Source organism: Paramisgurnus dabryanus, chromosome 4 (genome assembly GCF_030506205.2).
Source record: "Paramisgurnus dabryanus chromosome 4, PD_genome_1.1, whole genome shotgun sequence".
Classification (NCBI taxonomy): Eukaryota; Metazoa; Chordata; class Actinopteri; order Cypriniformes; family Cobitidae; genus Paramisgurnus; species Paramisgurnus dabryanus.
In genome coordinates this window covers 49,369,204-49,389,644 of record NC_133340.1, presented here as the reverse complement: position 1 = coordinate 49,389,644, position 20,441 = coordinate 49,369,204, and positions in this window count along the sequence as shown.

Below are 20,441 nucleotides of genomic sequence, written 5' to 3'. Positions count from 1 at the left end.
AAGCCGGTCGATTTGAGCCCTAATTTATGGGTCTACGACAAAGCGTGCGGGACGAGTTACGCGCCAAAAAAGTGTCCAGAAAAAGAAGAATAATAATAATAACTAGATAGGTACATTTCCTGAAGAAAATGTGAGTGGTGCTTGCCGTGGCAAATTTCAGGGGACAATTTATGACTATAATCCAAGCCAAAAGTAAAATGGTCCAACCCCCGTGTCTCTACGATGTTCTGAAGCAGAGATATAAGGCTTTGTTTACTCTGTTGCTAGGGTACTGTATTTGGTTGCTAGGGGAAAAAATGGCATCCACTAGTGATTACCCTCTGAGTCACGAGTCAAATGGTCCAACCCCCATGTCTTTACGATGTTCTGATGCGGAGTTATAAGGCTTTGTTTACTCTGTTGCTAGGGTACTGAATTTGGTTGCTAGGGAAAAAAATGGCATCCACTAGTGATTACATGCCGAGTCACAAGTAAAATGGTCCAACCCCCGTGTTTCTACGATGTTCTGAAGCAGAGATATAAGTCTTTGTTTACTCTGTTGCTAGGGTACTGTATTTGGTTGCTAGGGAAAAAAATGGCATCCACTAATGATTACCCTCCGAGTCACGAGTCAAACGGTCCAAACCCTGTGTCTCTATGATGTTCTGATGTGGAGATATAAGGCTTTGTTTACTCTGTTGCTAGGGTACTGTATTTGGTTGCTAGGGGCGTGGCTTGTGAGTGGCCAATGATGTCGCAAGTTATTACGCTTTGAGTCACGAGTAAAACGGTCCAACCCCCGTGATTCTATGATGTTCTGATGCAGAGATATAAGGCTTTGTTTATTCGGTTGCTAGGGTGCTCATATTTGGTTGCTAGGGGCGTGGCTTGAGAGTGGCCAATGATGTCGCAAGTTATTACGCTCTGAGTCACAAGTAAAATGGTCCAACCCCCGTGTCTCTACGATGTTCTGATGCGGAGAAATAAGGATTTGTTTATTCGGTTGCTAGGGTGCTCCTATTTGGTTGCTAGGGGCGTGGCTTGGGAGTGGCCAATGATGCGGCCAGTGATTACCCTCCGAGTCATGAGTAAAACGGTCCAAACCCCATGATTCTACGATGTTCTGATGTCAAGATATAACTGTTTGAATTTTATGTTGCTAGGGTGCTTAAAAATGGTTGCTAGGGGCGTGGCTTAATAGCTCTGGGACTATCCTGGTAAATTGATTGGATGTCTGAGTAAAATGAGCCCACCCCCATGTCTCTACGATATTGTAAAGCGAAGATATCCCATCTGGAACTTTTTTATTCCCTTATATGGGCATGTTTCCTGCCCCATTATAAGTCAATGGGAATTTTTGGGTGCCTCTTACACCCCAGGGGTACAGCTTACACCCCAATGTGATGTATGTTCTTACAGAGTCTATCACCCTCTTCAAATGTTGTAACCTACATGTTTCTACAAAATCCTCAAGCGGAGCTATGACCTGTCAAAGTTCGGCCCATTGTTAAGTCAATGGGATTTTTCGGGTGGTTTTTCGCCCCCCTTTCGAAAATCCTGCACCCAATCGCTTATAAAAGTCATAGCACACCTCTCCTTAATAATCCGGTCGATTTGAGCCCTCTTTCATGGGACTGTGGCAAACCGTGCGGGACGAGTTACGCGCCGAAAAAGTGTGCAGACATAAGAATAAGATATAACTAGATAGGTACATTTCCTGAAGAAAATGTGAGTGGTGCTTGCCGTGGCATGTTTCAAGGGACAATTTATGATTATACTCCAAGCCAAAAGTCAAACGGTCCAAACCCCGTGTCTCTACGATGTTCTGATGCGGAGATATAAGGCTTTGTTTACTCTGTTGCTAGGGTACTGTATTTGGTTGCTAGGGGAAACAATGGCATCCACTAGTGATTACCCTCCGAGTCACGAGTCAAACGGTCCAAACCCCGTGTCTCTACGATGTTCTGATGCGGAGATATAAGGCTTTGTTTACTCTGTTGCTAGGGTACTGTATTTGGTTGCTAGGGAAAAAAATGGCATCCACTAGTGATTACCCTCCGAGTCACGAGTCAAACGGTCCAAACCCCGTGTCTCTACGATGTTCTGATGCGGAGATATAAGGCTTTGTTTACTCTGTTGCTAGGGTACTGTATTTGGTTGCTAGGGAAAAAAATGGCATCCACTAGTGATTACCCTCCGAGTCACGAGTCAAACGGTCCAACCCCCGTGTCTCTACGATGTTCTGATGCGGAGATATAAGGCTTTGTTTACTCTGTTGCTAGGGTACTGTATTTGGTTGCTAGGGAAAAAAATTGCATCCACTAGTGATTACCCTCCGAGTCATGAGTCAAACGGTCCAACCCCCGTGTCTCTACGATGTTCTGATGTGGAGATATAAGGCTTTGTTTACTCTGTTGCTAAGGTACTGTATTTGGTTGCTAGGGGCGTGGCTTGGGAGTGGCCAATGATGTGCCCAGTGATTACACTCCGAGTCACAAGTAAAACGGTCCAACCCCCGTGTCTCTACGATGTTCTGATGCGGAGATATAAGGCTTTGTTTACTCTGTTGCTAGGGTACTGTATTTGGTTGCTAGGGGCGTGGCTTGGGAGTGGCCAATTATGTGCCCAGTGATTACACTCCGAGTCACAAGTAAAACGGTCCAAACCCCGTGTCTCTACGATGTTCTGATGCGGAGATATAAGGCTTTGTTTATTCGGTTGCTAGGGTGCTCAAATTTGGTTGCTAGGGGCGTGGCTTGGGAGTGGCCAATGATGTGCCCAATTGTTACACCCCTAGTCACAAGTAAAACGGTCCAACCCCCGTGTCTCTACGATGTTCTGATGCCGAGATATAACTGTTTGTATTTTATGTTGCTAGGGTGCTCAAAAGTGGTTGCTAGGGGCGTGGCTTAGTAAGTCTGTAAGGATCCTGAGAGACTGATTGGATGCCTGAGTAAAATGAGCCCACCCCCATGTCTCTATGACACTGTGGTGCAAAGATATCCATCCGGGCATTTTATAATGGCAGTCTATGGTATAGGTTGCTAGGGTGCCCAAAATGGTTGCTATGGTAACCTTACACCCCATTGTGGGGGACGTCCTGACAGAGTCTAGCACCCTCTTCAAATTTAGTAACCCACATGTTTCTATGAAATCCTGGCTCGGACCTATGACCCGTCAAAATTTTTGCAATGTAAGTCTATGGGATTTTGCCCCATTGACTTTTCATTGGGGCACTTTTGGGCACCTCTTACACCCCAGGGGTACAACTTACACCCCATTGTGATCCATGTTCTTACAGAGCCTACCACCCTCTTCAAATGTTGTAACCCACATGTTTCTACAAAATCCTCGAGCGGAGCTATGACTCGTCAAAGTTGGGCGCAATGTTAAGTCAATGGGATTTTTTGGGTGGTTTTTCGCCCCCCTTTCGGAAATCCTGCACCCGATCGCTTATAAAAGTCATAGCACACCTCTCCTCAATAAGCCGGTCGATTTGAGCCCTAATTTATGGGTCTACGACAAAGCGTGCGGGACGAGTTACGCGCCGAAAAAGTGTCCAGAAAAAGAAGAATAATAACTAGATAGGTACATTTCCTGAAGAAAATGTGAAGTGGTGCTTGCCGTGGCAAATTTCGGGGGACAATATATGATTATACTCCAAGCCAAAAGTAAAACAATTCAACCCACATGTCTCTACGATATTCTGATGCGAAGATATAAGGCTTTGTTTATTCGGTTGCTAGGGTACTGTATTTGGTTGCTAGGGAGAAAATTGGCATCCACTAGTGATTACACTCCGAGTCACGAGTCAAACGGTCAAACCCCCGTGTCTCTACGATGTTCTGATGCGGAGATATAAGGCTTTGTTTACTCTGTTGCAAGGGTACTGTATTTGGTTGCTAGGGAAAAACTTGGCATCCACTAGTGATTACACTCCGAAATACGAGTCAAACGGTCCAACCCCCATGTCTCTGCGATGTTCTGATGTGGAGATAAAAGGCTTTGTTTACTCTGTTGCTAGGGTAATGTATTTGGTTGCTAGGGAGAAAATTGGCATCCACTAGTGATTACACTCCGAGTCACGAGTCAAATGGTCCAAACCCCGTGTCTCTACGATGTTCTGATGCGGAGATATAAGGGTTTGTTTACTCTGTTGCTAGGGTACTGTATTTGGTTGCTAGGGAAAAAATGGCATCCACTAGTGATTACCCTCCGAGTTATGAGTCAAACGGTCCAACCCCCGTGTCTCTACGATGTTCGGATGCGGAGATATAAGGCTTTGTTTACTCTGTTGCTAGGGTACTGTATTTGGTTGCTAAGGAAAAAAATGGCATCCACTAGTGATTACCCTCCGAGTCACGAGTCAAACGATCCAACCCCCGTGTCTCTACGATGTTCTGATGCGGAGATATAAGGCTTTGTTTACTCTGTTGCTAGGGTACTGTATTTGGTTGCTAGGGAAAAATGGCATCCACTAGTGATTACCTCCGAGTCACGAGTCAAACGGTCCAACCCCCGTGTCTCTACGATGTTCTGATGCGGAGATATAAGGCTTTGTTTACTCTGTTGCTAGGGTACTGTATTTGGTTGCTAGGGAAAAAATTGCATCCACTAGTGATTACCCTCCGAGTCACGAGTCAAACGGTCCAAACCCCATGTCTCTACGATGTTCTGATGCGGAGATATAAGGCTTTGTTTACTCTGTTGCTAGGGTACTGTATTTGGTTGCTAGGGGAAAAAATGGCATTCACTAGTGATTACCCTCCGAGTCATGAGTCAAACGGTCCAACCCCCATGTCTCTACGATGTTCTGATGTGGAGATATAAGGCTTTGTTTACTCTGTTGCTAGGGTACTGTATTTGGTTGCTAGGGGCGTGGCTTGGCAGTGGCCAATGATGTGCCCAGTGATTACACTCCGAGTCACAAGTAAAACGGTCCAACCCCCGTGTCTCTACGATGTTCTGATGCGGAGATATAAGGCTTTGTTTACTCTGTTGCTAGGGTACTGTATTTGGTTGCTAGGGGCGTGGCTTGGGAGTGGCCAATTATGTGCCCAGTGATTACACTCCGAGTCACAAGTAAAACGGTCCAACCCCCGTGTCTCTACGATGTTCTGATGCGGAGATATAAGGCTTTGTTTACTCTGTTGCTAGGGTACTGTATTTGGTTGCTAGGGGCGTGGCTTGGGAGTGGCCAATGATGTGCCCAGTGATTATACTCCGAGTCACAAGTAAAACGGTCCAAACCCCGTGTCTCTACGATGTTCTGATGCGGAGATATAAGGCTTTGTTTATTCGGTTGCTAGGGTGCTCAAATTTGGTTGCTAGGGGCGTGGCTTGGGAGTGGCCAATGATGTGCCCAATTGTTACACCCCTAGTCACAAGTAAAACGGTCCAACCCCCGTGTCTCTACGATGTTCTGATGCCGAGATATAACTATTTGAATTTTATGTTGCTAGGGTGCTCAAAACTGGTTGCTAGGGGCGTGGCTTAATACCTCAATAAGGATCCTGAGAGACTGATTGGATGCCTGAGTAAAATGAGCCCACCCCCATGTCTCTATGACACTGTGGTGCAAAGATATCCATCCGGGCATTTTATAATGGCAGTCTATGGTATAGGTTGCTAGGGTGCCCAAAATGGTTGCTATGGTAACCTTACACCCCATTGTGGGGGACGTCCTGACAGAGTCTAGCACCCTCTTCAAATTTAGTAACCCACATGTTTCTATGAAATCCTGGCTCGGACCTATGACCCGTCAAAATTTTTGCAATGGTAAGTCTATGGGATTTTGCCCCATTGACTTTTCATTGGGGCACTTTTGGGCACCTCTTACACCCCAGGGGTAAAACTTACACCCCATTGTGATCCATGTTCTTACAGAGCCTACCACCCTCTTCAAATGTTGTAACCCACATGTTTCTACAAAATCCTTGAGCGGAGCTATGACTTGTCAAAGTTGGGCGCAATGTTAAGTCAATGGGATTTTTTGGGTGGTTTTTCGCCCCCCTTTCGGAAATCCTGCACCCGATCGCTTATAAAAGTCATAGCACACCTCTCCTCAATAAGCCGGTCGATTTGAGCCCTAATTTATGGGTCTACGACAAAGCGTGCGGGACGAGTTAGGTGCCGAAAAAACGTGCAGATGTAAGAATAAAATATAATAATATCCCTGAGGAATAGTAATAGTGATGCCTTGCATAAATGCAAGCACCACTAATAATAATAATAATAAGTATGAGCAATAATAATAGTGATGCCTTGCATAAATGCAAGCACCACTAATAAGTATGCAAGATAGTAATAGTGATGCTTTGCATAAATGCAAGCACCACTAATAAGTTTAATAGCAATAACAATATATTGGCTTTTTCAAAGCCAACATAATAACTAGATATTAAAGTTTGAAGACAAACTTTATGTTGGCTTGAAAAAGCGTAGCCTGAACATTTAAAACGGTTTGACAGAAGTTTAGTTTAGTAGGCTGGCTGGCAGTTAGTATGTAAGTTTGAAGCTAGCATGATGTTATTATGATTAGCATGAAGCTAGCATGATTAGCATGAAGCTAGCATGATGTTAACATGATAAGCATGAAGCTAGCATGATGATAGCATGATTAACATGAAGTTAACATGATGCTAGCATGATTAGCATGAAGCTAGCATGATTAGCATGAAGCTAGCATGATGTTAACATGATTAGCATGAAGCTAGCATGATGCTAGCATGATTAGCATGATGTTAGCATGTTGTTAGCATGATGCTAGCATGATTAGCATGAAGCTAGCATGATGCTAGCATGATTAGCATGAAGCTAACATGATTATTATGAAGCTAGCATGAAGCTAGCATGATTAGCATCAAGCTAGCATAATGCTAGCATGATTAGCATGAAGCTAGCATGATGTTAGCATGATTAGCATGATGCTAGCATGATTAGCATGAAGCTAGCATGATGCTAGCATGATTAGCATGAAGCTAGCATGATGCTAGCATGATTAGCATGAAGCTAGCATGATGCTAGCATGATTAGCATGATGCTAGCATGATTAGCATGAAGCTAGCATGATGCTAACATTGATTAGCATGAAGCTAGCATGATGCTAACATGATTAGCATGAAGCTAACATGATGTTAGCATGATTAGCATGATGTTAGCATGATTAGCATGATTTTAGCATGTTGTTAGCATGATGCTAGCATGATTAGCATGAAGCTAGCATGATGCTAGCATGATTAGCATGAAGCTAGCATGATGCTAACATGATTAGCATGAAGTTAGCATGATTAGCATGAACCTAGCATGATTAACATGATGCTAGCATGATTAGCATGAAGCTAGCATGATGGTAGCATGATTAGCATGAAGCTAGCATGATTAGCATGAAGCTAGCATGATGTTAACATGATTAGCATGAAGCTAGCATGAAGCTAGCATGATGCTAGCATGATTAGCATGATGTTAGCATGTTGTTAACATGATGCTAGCATGATTAGCATGAAGCTAGCATGATGCTAGCATGATTAGCATGAAGCTAGCATGATTATTATGAAGCTAGCATGAAGCTAGCATGATTAGCATGAAGCTAGCATAATGCTAGCATGATTAGCATGAAGCTAGCATGATGTTAGCATGATTAGCATGATGCTAGCATGATTAGCATGAAGCTAGCATGATGCTAGCATGATTAGCATGAAGCTAGCATGATGCTAACATGATTAGCATGAAGCTAGCATGATGCTAGCATGATTAGCATGATGCTAGCATGATTAGCATGATGTTAGCATGATTAGCATGAAGCTAGCATGATGCTAACATTGATTAGCATGAAGTTAGCATGATGCTAGCATGATTAGCATGAAGTTAGCATGATGTTAACATGATTAGCATGAAGCTAGCATGATGTTAGCATGATTAGCATGATGTTAGCATGATTAGCATGATGTAAGCATGTTGTTAGCATGATGCTAGCATGATTAGCATGAAGCTAGCATGATGCTAGCATGATAAGCATGAAGCTAGCATGATGCTAGCATGATGCTAGCATGATTAGCATGAAGCTAGCATGATGTTAACATGAATAGCATGAAGCTAGCATGATTAGCATGAAGCTAGCATGATAAGCATGATGCTAGCATGATTAGCATGAAGCTAGCATGATTGTAGCATGATTAGCATGAAGCTAGCATGATGGTAGCATGATTAGCATGAAGCTAGCATGATGCTAGCATTGATTAGCATGAAGCTAGCATGATGCTAGCATGATTAGCATGAAGCTAGCATGTTGCTAACATGATTATCATGATGCTAGCATGATTAGCATAAAGCTAGCATGTTGCTAGCATGATTAGCATGAAGCTAGCATGATGTTAGCATGATTAGCATGAAGCTAGCATGATGCTAACATGAAACTAGCATGATTATAGCATGATTAGCATGAAGCTAGCATGATTCTAGCATGATTAGCATGAAGCTAGCATGATTCTAGCATGATTAGCATGAAGCTAGCATGATGTTAGCATGATTAGCATGAAGGTAGCATGAGGCTAGCATGATTAGCATGAAGTAAGCATGAGGTTAGCATGATTAGCATGAAGCTAGCATGATTTAACGTGAAGCTAGCATGATTAGCATGATGCTAACATGATTAGCATGACGGTAGCACTATTTAGCGTGCAGCTAACAAGATTTAACATGAAGTTAGCATGATTTAGCATGAAGTTAGCAAGGTTTATTATGAAATTAGCATAAAGCTAGCATGAAACTAGCATGAAGCTAGTATGACTTCGCATGGAGCTAGCATGAAGCTAACATGACCCAAAGACCCAACCCCCATGTTTCTATGATGTTCAGATCCAGAGATATAAGGCTTTCTTTATTATGTTGCTAAGGTGCTCATATTTGGTTGCTAGGGGCGTGGCTTAATAGCTCAATAAGAATCCTAAGAGACTGATTGGATTCCTGAGTAAAATGAGCCCACCCCTATGTCTCTATGACACTCTGGTGCAAAGATATCCATCTGGGCTTTTTATAATGGTAGTCTATGGGAGATGTTGCTAGGGTACCCAAAATTGTTGCTAGGGCGTGGCTTAATAGCTTTGGGGTGATCCTAAGAGACTGATTGGATGCCTAAGTATAATGAGCCCACCCCCATGTCTCTACGACACTCTAAAGTGAAGATATTCAATCTGGGACGCTTTTATTCCCTTTTATGGGCATGTTTCCTGCCCCATTATAAGTCAATGGGAAATTTTGGGGGCCTCTTACACCCCAGGGGTACAGCTTACACCCAATTGTGATGTATGTTCTTACACAGCCTGTCAGCCTCCTTAAATGTGGTAAGCCACAAGTTTCTACAAGTTTCTCACTCGCAGCTATGACCCGTCAAAGTTTGTCTCAATGTTAAGTCAATGGAAATTTTGGGGTGTTTGAGCGCCCCGTTTGGGAATTCGGAAGGTCCCATCAGTTAGAAAAGATATAGCACACTAAGTCAGACCAGTCTGAAGGTCTGTGGAAATTTTGGTGCATGTAGCTTGAAAGCTCTAGGACGAGTTAGTGTCAGAAATTTTGGAACAGAAAAAGAATAATAATAACTAGATAGTAAAGTTTGAAGACAAACTTTATGTTGGCTTGAGAAAGCGTAGCCTGAACGTTTAAAACGGTTTGACATAAGTTTAGTTTAGTAGGCTATCTGGCTGTTAGTATGTTTAAGTATGAAGGTAGCATGATTTACCATAAGGCTAACATGATGTTAGCATGATTAGCATGAAGCTAGCATGATGCTAACATGATTAGCATGAAGCTAGCATGATGCTAGCATGATTAGCATGAAGCTAACATGATTAGCATGAAGCTAGCATGATGCTAGCATGATTAGCATGAAGCTAGCATAATGCTAGCATGAGTAGCATGAAGCTAGCATGATTAGCATGAAGCTAGTATGATGCTAGCATGATTAGCATGAAGCTAGCATGATGCTAGCATGATTAGCATGAAGCTAGCATGATGCTAGCATGATTAGCATGAAGCTAGCATGATGCTAGCATGATTAGCATGAAGCTAGCATGATGCTAGCATGATTAGCATGAAGCTAGCATGATGCTAGCATGATTAGCATGAAGCTAGCATGATGTTAGCATGATTAGCATGAAGCTAGCATGAAGCTAGCATGATTAGCATGAAGCTAGCATGATGCTAGCATGATTAGCATGAAGCTAGCATGATTAGCATGAAGCTAGCATGATGTTAGCATGATTAGCATGAAGCTAGCATGAAGTTAGCATGATTAGCATGAAGCTAGCATGAAGTTAGCATGATTAGCATGAAGCTAGCATGATGTTAGCATGATTAGCATGAAGCTAGCATGATTAGCAGGAAGCTAGCATGAAGCTAACATTTATTGCGTTGCTAGGGTACTAAGTTTGGTTGCTAGGGAGAAAATTGGCATCCCATAATGATCACCCTTCAAGCCACAAGTAAAACGGTCCAACCCCCGTGTCTCTACAATGTTCTGATGCGGAGATATAAGGCTTTGTTTATTCCGTTGCTAGGGTACTAAGTTTGGTAGCTAGGGAGAAAATTGGCATCCCATAATGATCACACTTCAAGCCACAAGTAAAACGGTCCAACCCCCGTGTCTCTACAATGTTCTGATGCGGAGATATAAGGCTTTGTTTATTCCGTTGCTAGGGTACTAAGTTTGGTTGCTAGGGAGAAAATTGGCATCCCATAATGATCACCCTTCAAGCCACAAGTAAAACGGTCCAACCCCCGTGTCTCTACAATGTTCTGATGCGGAGATATAAGGCTTTGTTTATTCCGTTGCTAGGGTACTAAGTTTGGTTGCTAGGGAGAAAATTGGCATCCCATAATGATCACACTTCAAGCCACAAGTAAAACGGTCCAACCCCCGTGTCTCTATGATGTTCTGAAGCGGAGATATAAGGCTTTGTTTATTCTGTTGCTAGGGTACTAAGTTTGGTTGCTAGGGAGAAAATTGGCATCCCATAATGATTACACTTCAAGCCACAAGTAAAACGGTCCAAACCCTGTGTCTCTACGATGTTCAGATCCAGAGATATAAGGCTTTGTTTATTATGTTGCTAGGGTCTTCATATTTTGTTGCTAGGGGCGTGGCTTAATACCTCAATAAGAATCCTAAGAGACTGATTGGATGCCTGAGTAAAATGAGCCCACCCCTATGTCTCTATGACACTCTGGTGCAAAGATATCCATCTGGGCTTTTTATAATGGTAGTCTATGGGAGATGTTGCTAGGGTACCCAAAATGGTTGCTAGGGGCGTGGCTTAATAGCTCTGGGGTGATCCTAAGAGACTGATTGGATGCTTGATTAAAATGAGCCCACCCCCATGTCTCTAAGACACTCTAAAGTGAAGATATTCCATCTGGGACGCTTTTATCCCTTTTATGGGCATGTTTCCTGCCCCATTATAAGTCAATGGGAAATTTTGGGGGCCTCTTACACCCCAGGGGTACAGCTTACATCCCATTTTGATGTATGTTCTTACACAGCCTGTCAGCCTCCTTAAATGTGGTAAGCCACAAGTTTCTACAAGTTTCTCACTCGCAGCTTTGACCCGTCAAAGTTTGTCTCAATGTTAAGTCAATGGAAATTTTGGGGTGTTTCAGCGCCCCGTTTAGGAATACGGAAGGTTCCATCAGTTAGAAAAGATATAGCACACCTCGTCAGATAAGACCGAAAGTCTGTCCAAAGTTTGATGGCTGTAGCTTGAAAGCTCTAGGACGAGTTAGAGTTAGAAATTTTAGTCTCAGAAGAAAAAGAATAATAATAACTAGATAGTAAAGTTTGAAGACAAACTTTATGTTGGCTTGAGAAAGCGTAGCCTGAACGTTTAAAATGGTTTGACATAAGTTTAGTTTAGTAGGCTATCTGGCTGTTAGTATGTTTAAGTATGAAGGTAGCATGATTAGCATGAAGCTAGCATGATGCTAGCATGATTAGCATGAAGCTAGCTTGATGCTAGCATGATTAGCATGAAGCTAGCTTGATGCTAGCATGATTAGCATGAAGCTAGCATGATTAGCATGAAGCTAGCATGATGCTAGCATGATTAGCATGAAGCTAGCTTGATGCTAGCATGATTAGCATGAAGCTAGCATGATGCTAGCATGATTAGCATGAAGCTAGCATGATGTTAGCATGATTAGCATGAAGCTAGCATGATGCTAGCATGATTAGCATGAAGCTAGCATGATGTTAGCATGATTAGCATGAAGCTAGCATGATGCTAGCATGATTAGCATGAAGCTAGCATGATGCTAGCCTGATTAGCATGAAGCTAACATGATGCTAGCATGATTATCATGAAGCTAGCATGATGCTAGCATGATTAGCATGAAGCTAGCATGATGCTAGCATGATTAGCATGAAGCTAGCATGATGGTAGCATGATTAGCATGAAGCTAGCATGATGTTAGCATGATTAGCATGAAGCTAGCATGATGCTAGCATGATTAGCATGAAGCTAGCATGATGCTAGCATGATTAGCATGAAGCTAGCATGATGCTAGCATGATTAGCATGAAGCTAGCATGATGCTAGCATGATTAGCATGAAGCTAGCATGAAGCTAGCATGATTAGCATGAAGCTAGCATGATGTTAGCATGAAGCTAGCATGATTAGCAGGAAGCTAGCATGAAGCTAACATTTATTGCGTTGCTAGGGTACTAAGTTTGGTTGCTAGGGAGAAAATTGGCATCCCATAATGATCACCCTTCAAGCCACAAGTAAAACGGTCCAACCCCCGTGTCTCTACAATATTCTGATGCGGAGATATAAGGCTTTGTTTATTCCGTTGCTAGGGTACTAAGTTTGGTTGCTAGGGAGAAAATTGGCATCCCATAATGATCACACTTCAAGCCACAAGTAAAACGGTCCAACCCCCGTGTCTCTATGATGTTCTGAAGCGGAGATATAAGGCTTTGTTTATTCCGTTGCTAGGGTACTAAGTTTGGTTGCTAGGGAGAAAATTGGCATCCCATAATGATTACACTTCAAGCCACAAGTAAAACGGTCCAACCCCTGTGTCTCTACGATGTTCAGATCCAGAGATATAAGGCTTTGTTTATTATGTTGCTAGGGTCTTCATATTTTGTTGCTAGGGGCGTGGCTTAATACCTCAATAAGAATCCTAAGAGACTAATTGGATGCCTGAGTAAAATGAGCCCACCCCTATGTCTCTATGACACTCTGGTGCAAAGATATCCATCTGGGCTTTTTATAATGGTAGTCTATGGGAGATGTTGCTAGGGTACCCAAAATGGTTGCTAGGGGCGTGGCTTAATAGCTCTGGGGTGATCCTAAGAGACTGATTGGATGCTTGAGTAAAATGAGCCCACCCCCATGTCTCTAAGACACTCTAAAGTGAAGATATTCCATTTGGGACGCTTTTATTCCCTTTTATGGGCATGTTTCCTGCCCCATAATAAGTCAATGGGAAATTTTGGGGGCCTCTTACACCCCAGGGGTACAGCTTACACCCCATTGTGAGGTATGTTCTTACACAGCCTGTCAGCCTCCTTAAATGTGGTAAGCCACAAGTTTCTACAAGTTTCTCACTCGCAGCTTTGACCCGTCAAAGTTTGTCTCAATGTTAAGTCAATGGAAATTTTGGGGTGTCTCAGCGCCCCGTTTAGGAATTCGGAAGGTCCGATCAGTTAGAAAAGATATAGCACACCTCGTCAGATCAGACCGAAAGTCTGTCCAAAGTTTGATGACTGTAGCTTGAAAGCTCTAGGACGAGTTAGAGTTAGAAATTTTAGTCTCAGAAGAAAAAGAATAATAATAACTAGATAGTAAAGTTTGAAGACAAACTTTATGTTGGCTTGAGAAAGCGTAGCCTGAACGTTTAAAACGGTTTGACATAAGTTTAGTTTAGTAGGCTATCTGGCTGTTAGTATGTTTAAGTATGAAGGTAGCATGATTTACCATGAAGCTAGCATGATGTTAGCATGATTAGCATGAAGCTAGCATGATGCTAGCATGATTTACCATGAAGCTAGCATGATGTTAGCATGATTAGCATGAAGCTAGCATGATGCTAGCATGATTAGCATGACGCTAGCATGATGCTAGCATGATTAGCATGAAGCTAGCATGATGCTAGCATGAAGCTAGCATAATGCTAGCATGATTAGCATGAAGCTAGCATGATTAGCATGAAGCTAGCATGATTAGCATGAAGCTAGTATGATGCTAGCATGATTAGCATGAAGCTAGCATGATGCTAGCCTGATTAGCATGAAGCTAGCATGATGCTAGCATGATTAGCATGAAGCTAGCATGATGTTAGCATGATTAGCATGAAGCTAGCATGAAGCTAGCATGATTAGCATGAAGCTAGCATGATGCTAACATGATTAGCATGAAGCTAGCATGATGCTAGCATGAAAAGCATGAAGCTAGCATGATGTTAGCATGATTAGCATGAAGCTAGCATGAAGTTAGCATAATTAGCATGAAGCTAGCATGAAGTTAGCATGATTAGCATGAAGCTAGCATGATGTTAGCATGATTAACATGAAGCTAGCATGAAGCTAGCATTATTAGCAGGAAGCTAGCATGAAGCTAACATTTATTGCGTTGCTAGGGTACTAAGTTTGGTTGCTAGGGAGAAAATTGGCATCCCATAATGATCACCCTTCAAGCCACAAGTAAAACGGTCCAACCCCCGTGTCTCTACAATGTTCTGATGCGGAGATATAAGGCTTTGTTTATTCCGTTGCTAGGGTACTAAGTTTGGTTGCTAGGGAGAAAATTGGCATCCCATAATGATCACCCTTCAAGCCACAAGTAAAACGGTCCAACCCCCGTGTCTCTACAATGTTCTGATGCGGAGATATAAGGCTTTGTTTATTCCGTTGCTAGGGTACTAAGTTTGGTTGCTAGGGAGAAAATTGGCATCCCATAATGATCACCCTTCAAGCCACAAGTAAAACGGTCCAACCCCCGTGTCTCTACAATGTTCTGATGCGGAGATATAAGGCTTTGTTTATTCCGTTGCTAGGGTACTAAGTTTGGTTGCTAGGGAGAAAATTGGCATCCCATAATGATCACACTTCAAGCCACAAGTAAAACAGTCCAACCCCCGTGTCTCTATGATGTTCTGAAGCGGAGATATAAGGCTTTGTTTATTCCGTTGCTAGGGTACTAAGTTTGGTTGCTAGGGAGAAAATTGGCATCCCATAATGATTACACGTCAAACCACAAGAAAAACGGTCCAACCCCTGTGTCTCTACGATGTTCAGATCCAGAGATATAAGGCTTTGTTTATTATGTTGCTAGGGTCTTCATATTTTGTTGCTAGGGGCGTGGCTTAATACCTCAATAAGAATCCTAAGAGACTGATTGGATGCCTGAGTAAAATGAGCCCACCCCTATGTCTCTATGACACTCTGGTGCAAAGATATCCATCTGGGCTTTTTATAATGGTAGTCTATGGGAGATGTTGCTAGGGTACCCAAAATTGTTGCTAGGGGCGTGGCTTAATAGCTCTGGGGTGATCCTAAGAGACTGATTGGATGCTTGAGTAAAATGAGCCCACCCCCATGTCTCTAAGACCCTCTAAAGTGAAGATATTCCATCTGGGACGCTTTTATTCCCTTTTATGGGCATGTTTCCTGCCCCATTATAAGTCAATGGGAAATTTTGGGGGCCTCTTACACCCCAGGGGTACAGCTTACACCCCATTGTGAGGTATGTTCTTACACAGCCTGTCAGCCTCCTTAAATGTGGTAAGCCACAAGTTTCTACAAGTTTCTCACTCGCAGCTTTGACCCGTCAAAGTTTGTCTCAATGTTAAGTCAATGGAAATTTTGGGGTGTTTCAGCGCCCCGTTTAGGAATTCGGAAGGTCCCATCAGTTAGAAAAGATATAGCACACCTCGTCAGATCAGACCGAAAGTCTGTCCAAAGTTTGATGGCTGTAGCTTGAAAGCTCTAGGACGAGTTAGAGTTAGAAATTTTAGTCTCAGAAGAAAAGAAGAGGGAATAATAATAAGTTTAAGTGCAACAACAGTATGTTGGCTTTCTCAAGCCAACATAATAACTAGATATTAAAGTTTGAGGACAAACTTTATGTTGGCTTGAAAAAGCGTAGCCTGAACATTTAAAATGGTTTGACAGAAGTTTGTTTTAGTAGGCTATCTGGCTGTTAGCATGATTAGCATGAAGTTAGCATGATTAGCATGAAGCTAGCATGATCAGTATGAAGCTAGCATGAAGCTAACATGATTAGCATGAAGCTAACATGAAGCTAACATGATTAGCATGAAGCTAGCATGATGCTAGCATGATTCGCATGAAGCTAGAATGAAGCTAACATTTATTCCGTTGCTAGGGTACTAAGTTTGGTTGCTAAGGAGAAAATTGGCATCCCATAATGATCAACCTTCAAGCCACAAGTAAAACGGTCCAACCCCCGTGTCTCTATGATGTTCTGAAGCGGAGATATAAGGCTTTGTTTATTCCGTTGCTAGGGTACTAAGTTTGGTTGCTAGGGAGAAAATTGGCATCCCATAATGATCAACCTTCAAGCCACAAGTAAAACGGTCCAACCCCCATGTCTCTATGATGTTCTGAAGCGGAGATATAAGGCTTTGTTTATTCCGTTGCTAGGGTACTAAGTTTGGTTGCTAGGGAGAAAATTGGCATCCCATAATGATCAACCTTCAAGCCATAAGTAAAACGGTCCAACCCCCGTGTCTCTATGATGTTCTGAAGCGGAGATATAAGGCTTTGTTTATTCCGTTGCTAGGGTACTAAGTTTGGTTGCTAGGGAGAAAATTGGCATCCCATAATGATCAACCTTCAAGCCACAAGTAAAACGGTCAAATCCCCGTGTCTCTATGATGTTCTGAAGCGGAGATATAAGGCTTTGTTTATTCCGTTGCTAGGGTACTAAGTTTGGTTGCTAGGGAGAAAATTGGCATCCCATAATGATCAACCTTCAAGCCACAAGTAAAACGGTCAAACCCCCGTGTCTCTATGATGTTCTGAAGCGGAGATATAAGGCTTTGTTTATTCCGTTGCTAGGGTACTAAGTTTGGTTGCTAGGGAGAAAATTGGCATCCCATAATGATCAACCTTCAAGCCACAAGTAAAACGGTCCAACCCCCATGTCTCTATGATGTTCTGAAGCGGAGATATAAGGCTTTGTTTATTCCGTTGCTAGGGTACTAAGTTTGGTTGCTAGGGAGGAAATTGGCATCCCATAATAATCAACCTTCAAGCCACAAGTAAAACGGTCCAACCCCCGTGTCTCTATGATGTTCTGAAGCGGAGATATAAGGCTTTGTTATTCCGTTGCTAGGGTACTAAGTTTGGTTGCTAGGGAGAAAAATGGCATCCCATAATGATCAACCTTCAAGCCACAAGTAAAACGGTCCAACCCCCGTGTCTCTACAATGTTCTGATGCTGAGATATAAGGCTTTGTTTATTCCGTTGCTAGGGTACTAAGTTTGGTTGCTAGGGAGAAAAATGGCATCCCATAATGATCAACCTTCAAGCCACAAGTAAAACGGTCCAACCCCCGTGTCTCTACGACACTCTAAAGTGAAGATATTCCATCTGGGACGCTTTTATTCCTTTATATGGGCATGTTTCCTGCCCCATTATAAGTCAATGGGAAATTTTGGGGGCCTCTTACACCCCAGGGGTACAGCTTACACCCCATTGTGATGTATGTTCTTACACAGCCTGTCAGCCTCCTTAAATGTGGTAAGCCACAAGTTTCTACAAGTTTCTCACTCACAGCTATGACCCGTCAAAATTTGTCTCAATGTTAAGTCAATGGAAATTTTGGGGTGTTCGAGCCCCCCGTTTAGGAATTCGGAAGGTCCCATCAGTTAGAAAAGATATAGCACACTCCGTCAGACCAGTCTGAAGGTCCGTGGAAAATTTGGTGCATGTAGCTTGAAAGCTCTAGGACGAGTTAGTGTTCGTAATTTTGGTCTCAGAAAAAGAATAATAATAATAAGTTTAAAAGCAATAACAATATGTTGGCTTTTTCAAGCCAACATAATAATAATAATAATAATAATAATAATAATAATAATAATAATAAGTTTAAGTGCAACAACAGTATGTTGGCTTTCTCAAGCCAACATAATAATAACTAGATAGGTACATTTCCTGAAGAAAATGTGAAGTGGTGCTTGCCGTGGCAAATTCTGGTGACCATATATGATTATACTCCAAGCTAAAAGTAAAATGATCCAACCCCCGTGTCTCTATGATGTTCTGATGCAGAGATATAAGGCTTTGTTTACTCTGTTGCTAGGGTACTGTATTTGGTTGCTAGGGAAAAAATGGCATCCACTAGTGATTACCCTCCGAGTCACGAGTCAAACGGTCCAAACCCCATGTCTCTACGATGTTCTGATGCGGAGATATAAGGCTTTGTTTACTCTGTTGCTAGGGTACTGTATTTGGTTGCTAGGGAAAAAAATGGCATCCACTAGTGATTACCCTCCGAGTCATGAGTCAAACGGTCCAACCCCCATGTCTCTACGATGTTCTGATGTGGAGATATAAGGCTTTGTTTACTCTGTTGCTAGGGTACTGTATTTGGTTGCTAGGGGCGTGGCTTGGGAGTGGCCAATGATGTGCCCAGTGATTACACTCCGAGTCACAAGTAAAACGGTCCAACCCCCGTGTCTCTACGATGTTCTGATGCGGAGATATAAGGCTTTGTTTACTCTGTTGCTATGGTACTGTATTTGGTTGCTAGGGGCGTGGCTTGGGAGTGGCCAATGATGTGCCCAGTGATTACACTCCGAGTCACAAGTAAAACGGTCCAAACCCCGTGTCTCTACGATGTTCTGATGCGGAGATATAAGGCTTTGTTTATTCGGTTGCTAGGGTGCTCAAATTTGGTTGCTAGGGGCGTGGCTTGGGAGTGGCCAATGATGTGCCCAATTGTTACACCCCTAGTCACAAGTAAAACGGTCCAACCCCCGTGTCTCTACGATGTTCTGATGCGGAGATATAAGGCTTTGTTTACTCTGTTGCTAGGGTACTGTATTTGGTTGCTAGGGGCGTGGCTTGGGAGTGGCCAATGATGTGCCCAGTGATTACACCCTGAGTCACAAGTAAAACGGTCCAAACCCCGTGTCTCTACGATGTTCTGATGCGGAGATATAAGGCTTTGTTTATTCGGTTGCTAGGGTGCTCAAATTTGGTTGCTAGGGGCGTGGCTTGGGAGTGGCCAATGATGTGCCCAATTGTTACACCCCTAGTCACAAGTAAAACGGTCCAACCCCCGTGTCTCTACGATGTTCTGATGCCGAGATATAACTGTTTGTATTTTATGTTGCTAGGGTGCTCAAAAGTGGTTGCTAGGGGCGTGGCTTAGTAAGTCTGTAAGGATCCTGAGAGACTGATTGGATGCCTGAGTAAAATGAGCCCACCCCCATGTCTCTATGACACTGTGGTGCAAAGATATCCATCCGGGCATTTTATAATGGCAGTCTATGGTATAGGTTGCTAGGGTGCCCAAAATGGTTGCTATGGTAACCTTACACCCCATTGTGGGGGACGTCCTGACAGAGTCTAGCACCCTCTTCAAATTTAGTAACCCACATGTTTCTATGAAATCCTGGCTCGGACCTATGACCCGTCAAAATTTTTGCAATGGTAAGTCTATGGGATTTTGCCCCATTGACTTTTCATTGGGGCACTTTTGGGCACCTCTTACACCCCAGGGGTACAACTTACACCCCATTGTGATCCATGTTCTTACAGAGCCTACCACCCTCTTCAAATGTTGTAACCCACATGTTTCTACGAAATCCTCGAGCGGAGCTATGACTCGTCAAAGTTGGGTGCAATGTTAAGTCAATGGGATTTTTTGGGTGGTTTTTCGCCCCCCTTTCGGAAATCCTGCACCCGATCGCTTATAAAAGTCATAGCACACCTCTCCTCAATAAGCCGGTCGATTTGAGCCCTAATTTATGGGTCTACGACAAAGCGTGCGGGACGAGTTACGCGCCGAAAAAGTGTCCAGAAAAAGAATAATAATAATAATAACTAGATAGGTACATTTCCTGAAGAAAATGTGAAGTGGTGCTTGCCGTGGCAAATTTCGGGGGACAATATATGATTATACTCCAAGCCAAAAGTAAAACAATTCAACCCACATGTCTCTACGATATTCTGATGCGGAGATATAAGGGTTTGTTTACTCTGTTGCTAGGGTACTGTATTTGGTTGCTAGGGAAAAAATGGCATCCACTAGTGACTAACCTCCGAGTCATGAGTCAAACGGTCCAACCCCCGTGTCTCTACGATGTTCTGATGCGGAGATATAAGGCTTTGTTTACTCTGTTGCTAGGGTACTGTATTTGGTTGCTAAGGAAAAAATGGCATCCACTAGTGATTACCCTCCAAGTCACGAGTCAAACGATCCAACCCCCGTGT